This window comes from Balaenoptera musculus, chromosome 14, assembly GCF_009873245.2.
Source record: "Balaenoptera musculus isolate JJ_BM4_2016_0621 chromosome 14, mBalMus1.pri.v3, whole genome shotgun sequence".
NCBI lineage: Eukaryota > Metazoa > Chordata > Mammalia > Artiodactyla > Balaenopteridae > Balaenoptera > Balaenoptera musculus.
The window spans coordinates 74,527,972-74,534,088 of record NC_045798.1 but is presented as its reverse complement, the minus strand read 5'-3'; positions in this window follow the sequence as shown (position 1 = coordinate 74,534,088).

The window sequence follows — 6,117 nt, the reverse complement described above, 5'->3', positions numbered from 1 at the left end:
TTTCTCTCTCATCCTCTTCTCCCCTTCTTGCGCCTCTCCCTACCTCTCCTCCTTCTTTTTCTTTCCTGTCCCTCCACATCCCACCCCTTCAGACTGGATTCCAATAAACCATGCTATTGTCATTCTGTGCCGCAGTCTTCCAGGCTACAGTCAACCCTCCGTATCCACAGATGCGGAACCCGTGGATGCGGAACCCAGGGATATGGAAGCCGTGTGTACTATGCCATTTTATGTAAGGGACTTAGCATCCTTGGATTTTGTATACACGGCAGGTCCTGGAACCAATCCCTGGCAGATACCCAGGCACGACTGTATACATGGATTTCTTTTGCCCAACATTTGCTCTCTTTCAAAGGAAATTACCCAGAAGACTTAGAACTTTTACCTCTGAGGCACTTAGAGCTGTTTAACCAAACCCAACCCAACCAAAACAAAATACTGTTTTCTCAATGAACCTTCACAGAATAAATAATTCTCAAAGACCAATTTTATCAAGAAGAACTGCTCTATCAGAGGAAAAAGGAACTAAGACCAAAAAGTTAGGGGCTAATCTGTTCTCTACCCAGAGTTCCTGAATGTGTTGTATAAGAAAAAGTTTCACGTTATGAAAATATGTAAATAAAACAGATTATTAGGGGTCCAGAATCCATGGTCTTGGGCAAAGTGTAGCCCCTCTCAGAAGTTCCTGGGAGAATACTGGTGCAGTGTTTAAGGGTAATTAGTCCTCAAGTCCACTTAGTCTGTTCAGGCTTAGTCCATTGTAATCAAATACCAATAGACTGGGTGGCTTATAAATGACAAACATTATTTCTCATAGTTCTTGAGGTTGGAAGGCTGAGATCAGCATGCCAGCATGGTTGGGTAAAGGCCTACTACTGGGTAGTAGAATTCTCATTTTATCCTTACATGTACATGGTGGAAGGGGCAGGGGAGCTTTGGATGGGGGGGTCTCTTTTATAAGAATGCTAATCTCATTCATAAGGTTCTCTACCCTCATGACCTAAGCGCCTTCCAAAGGTCCCACATCCTAATACCTTCTCCTTGGGGGTTAGGACTCAACATGTGAATTTTGGGGGGACACAAATTCAGGCCATAGCTATCCATGAACCCCAGATACCATGAACATATTTTAAAATCATGCTCATCTTTTTTTTTTTTTTTTTTAAATAATTATTTATTTATTTATTTATTTTTGGCTGTGTTGGGTCTTCGTTTCTGTGCGAGGGCTTTCTCCAGTTGCGGCGAGCGGGGGCCACTCTTCATCGCGGTGCGCGGGCCTCTCACTACTGCGGCCTCTCTTGTTGCGGAGCACAGGCTCCAGATGCACAGGTTCAGCAGTTGTGGCTCACGGGCCTAGTTGCTCCGCGGCATGTGGGATCTTCCCAGACCAGGGATCGAACCCGTGTCCCCTGCATTGGCAGGCAGATTTTCAACCACTGCGCCACCAGGGAAGCCCCATGCTCATCTTTTATCAGAACTGGCATGTGAGTTGTGATTTGTTTTATACCAGAAACTTTAAAACACTCACAATTTTTTTTAAGACAATTTTTTAGAGCAGTTTAAAGTTCACAGCAAAATTGGGAGGAAGGTACAGAGATTTCCCAGATGCCCCCTGCCCCTCCCCCGGACACACAGCTGCCCCAGCATCAGCATCCCCAGAGTGCGGACATTCAAAACATTCACAATTTTAAAACTATAAATAATAGATAAGATTTATTTTCAGTTCAATACCTGACTCTGCCCTATAATTGACGACGTGGATGAATGGGTGATGCACGTGACCCTATTTTGTACCCTTTGTTGTGACATAAAATACTGTGACTGCCAAATTATTCCCAGACCAGTTGCAGGATGATGTAGAAGACTTGCTTTCTTGTCAAAGATGTAGCCAATGCTGCTCAGAAAAATCACTAAATTGGCACTTCATCTTGACAACCCAAATTACTCCAATACCATTTGGTCCCTGCCCCAGTGGGGCTGTATAACTGCTAGAAGGCTCTGGCCATGGTTATCTGATTCCTATCATATGACAACACAACACACCACTTTACACCACACAGCCCCACACCATGGCGTATCACACCATACCACAGCACTCCAGACACCACCACCCCATCAATACAGTGTCACAGGTGTATGGGGTCGGGGCACAGAAGGGCCAGTATTAGGGCATTCAGAAGGCCTTTTTCCCTCTAAAGGGTAGATGTGTCTATGCCATGGGATGGACACAAAACATAGACTCCAACAATTGTAAAGGACCAGGAGGGAATCTATTCTAAACTCCCACCCAGTAAAGGGGCCTCTTCTACAACAGCCTAGTTGAGGCTTATCTGAAAGCTCCCAGTGGTACAGAATTCACCGTCTGCTGCTCCAAGGGAATTCAGCCACCACCCCTTCCATCTGTGGACACCTTTAATTGTTAGAAAATCCTTCCTTGCCTTTAGCTGAAATTGGCTGCTTCTTCGGCCCCTTGGTCGTGATTCTGTTGTATGGCGCTCCACAGCTCTGCCTCAGTTCTCACTCAGTTTCCTCTTTTCCAGTGACGACATCCTCAGGTCTTTGCTCAATTCTCATCACACAGTATCGACACTGTTAACCCACCAGGTAATCCTGCTCTGACTGTCACGTCCACTAGTGAAGCCAACCTTGCAGAAGACTCTGATGCTATCGCTCTCCACACCTTGCCACCGGACTTGATGCTTGCAGCCATTCCTTTGAGCCAACTGGTAGTCAGGAATTGGGATTCTAGCACAAATTCTGCTAGTGTGTGACCTTGAACAAGTCATTGATCGTCTCTGGAAATTCATTTTCTCAATAGTAAAAATGAAGGGGCTGGGTTACTTGACATTCTGTGATTCATACTATGGTTTCAGGGGTGGTCAATATCCAATGCAGATTTATCTTGTGAAAGAGAGCAGATTGGCAACAGTCACCATCACAGAACTAGGTTTCTGTCCCTTTACTAACTCCAGGTGAGCAAAGAGACAACAGGCCCCAGGGGTGGTGAGGGGACAGAGTTTTGGTAGGTACTAGAAGGGAGAAGAGCCAGGAACACAGAGGGTTGCCTGTGGAGAGAAAATCTGGAGGTCAGGTAGCATTTCTTGCTGGGTGGAAGGAACCACAGTGGCTCTGGGGAGCGGTGCAGAAGAACGAATTCCAAGAAGACAAATTAAATGGACTTTCCAGTTTACCAGGAGTTAGTCTAGTCCTCAATTAGACATGCACTCTTACAGCATAATGAAACAGGAGGTCTTCTTTTGAAAGAATATTGACATAGTGAGCTCAGCCATTCAGAGGCCAACTAATCCAGTTTGTGAGTTATATAAGCACTTCAGTTTTCGCTCCTGATGCTAGAAATCTGCCAAATCACTGCTTACAAACAGAAACATCAGAGAAAGGGAGAGGAGTAAGATTAAAAATGAATAAACTGGGACTTCCCTGGTGGTGCAGTGGTTAAGAATCTGCCTGCCAATGCAGGGGACACGGGTTTGAGTCCTGGTCCAGGAAGATCCCACATGCCACAGAGCAACTAAGCCTGTGTGCCACAACTACTGAGCCTGCGCTCTAGAGCCCACGAGCCACAACTACTGAGCCCACGTGCCACAACTACTGAAGCCTGTGTGCCTAGAGCCCATGCTCCGCAACAAACAGTAGCCCCCGCTTGCGCAACTAGAGAAAGCCCACGTGCAGCAACGAAGACCCAATGCAGCCAAAAATAAAATAAATTTAAAAATAAAAATATATAAATATTAAAAAAAAGTTTTTAAAAAAAACAAACTATTGAACTCTAGCCAGTGATATGCTTGCATTTGTGTATTTGGGGCTGAAATGCACTGAAACCTGCAACTTATAAGAAATACAAAACAAACAAACAAACAAAAAACAAGAGATTGATGGGTAGAGGGATGGGTAGATAAATAGATATAATAGAACAATATAGCAAAATATTAATTTTAAAATCTAGGTGGTGGATACATGGTGTTTACAATCCCTTCAACTTTATTATATGTTTTTAAATTTTCTAAATATATGTTTCATATTTTATAATTAAATTTTGGGGGCAGAATGAATAAACTTCTCTACTTTAGCAGCTCTAGTGAAAAATGTATGACGGGAAGAAAGGCTGAAACAAACGAGTGAAACAAAGTTGGAATGTAAATTGATCCAGCCACTGTGGAGAACAGTAGGGATGTTCCTTAAAAAACTAAAAATAGAACTACCATACAACCCAGCAATCCCACTACTGGGCATATACCCTGAGAAAACCATAATTTGAAAAGAGACATGTACCCCAATGTTCATTGCAACACTATTTACAATAGCCAGGACATGGAAGCAACCTAAATGTCCATCAACAGAGAAATGGATAAAGAAGATGTGGTACATATATACAATGGAATATTACTCAGCCATAAAAATGAACTAAATTGTGCCATTTGCAGAGACGTGGATGGACCTAGGGATTGTCATACAGAGTGAACTAAGTCAGAAAGACAAAAACAAATATCGTATATTAACACATATATGTGGAATTTAGAAAAATGGTATAGATGAACTTATTTGCAAAGCAGAAATAGAGACACAGACATAGAGAACAAACGTATGGATACCAAGGGGGGATGTGGGGGGGGGGGAGTGGGATGGATTGGGAGATTGGGATTGACATATACACACTACTATGTACAAAATAGATAACTAATGAGAACCTGCTGTATAGCACAGGGAACTCTACTCAGCGCTCTGTGGTGACCTAAATGGGAAGGAAATCCAAAAAAGAAGGGATATATGTATATATATAGCTGATTCATTTTGCTGTACAGCAGAAACTAACACAACATTGTAAAGCAACTATACGCCAATAAATAAATAAATAAATAAATAAATAAATAAATAAATAAAATACACTCAATGAAAAAAATAAAGTTAAAAAAAAAAAGTTTGGGATTCTCCATGCATTTTAAGTTTTCACTTTCTTCTCTGCCCAAGTATTCAAATAAAGGACAGATATTTGTTTCATACTCTTGTGTTCATATGTAGGATTTTCATTTAAGAGTTCAAAGCATTGAACAATGTGTAAGTATCGCTCCCACAAAAAATGAAAGTTTCTACAAGAATTTCATATCTCTTAATGCAATTAAAATATAAAAGTTAATTCACCCCAATGTTCATAGCAGCACTATTTACAATAGCCAAGACATGGAAGCAACCTAAATGTCCATCGACAGATGCATGGGTAAAGAAGATGTGGTACTTATATACAATGGAATATTACTCAGCCATAAAAAAAGAATGAAATAATGCCACTTGCAGCAACATGGATGGACCTAGAGATTATCATACTAAGTGAAGTAAGTCAGAGGAAGACAAATATATGATGTCGCTTACATGTAGAATCTAAAAAAATGATACAAATGAACTTATTTACAAAACAGAAATAGAATCACAGATGTAGAAAACAAACTTATGGTTACCGGGGTGGGAAGGTAGAGGAGGGATAAATTGGAAGATTGGGATTGACATATACACACTACTGTATATAAAATAGGTAACTAATAAGGACCTACTGTAGAGCACAGGGAATGCTACTCAATACTCTGTAATACCTATATGGGAAAAGAATCTAAAAAAGAGTGGATATATGTATATGTATAACTGATTCACTTTGCTGTACAGAAATTAACACAACATTGTAAATCAACGATACTCCAATAAAAATTTAAAGAAAGAAAGAAAGAAAGAAAGGGTTCTAAGAGATAGATGAAGGGTCCTGAGTAGAATCTGAGTAGAATATGTCTGCTACATAATAGGTATTCAAGTTACATTTGATGAATAAATGGATGAAAGAATGGATAAACGTTATATATATATGTTAAAATGAAATAAATATACTCACTGTCTAACCACAGGAATTCTGGAAGGAAAATTCATGTCTTCTTGTTCTCTTAGGGATTTAAAAGACTAGCGCTTCTAGGTGTTCAAGTCAAAAGTCGTGTTTTGTGTGGACTTTCAGATCCAGTGCAACGATAAATGCAGAATGTGGCTACTGCAGTCTTTCTGTTTCCCCCTCCTCCTCCTCCCCTCCTCCCCCTCCTCCGGACTGGCTTATTTCACTTAGCA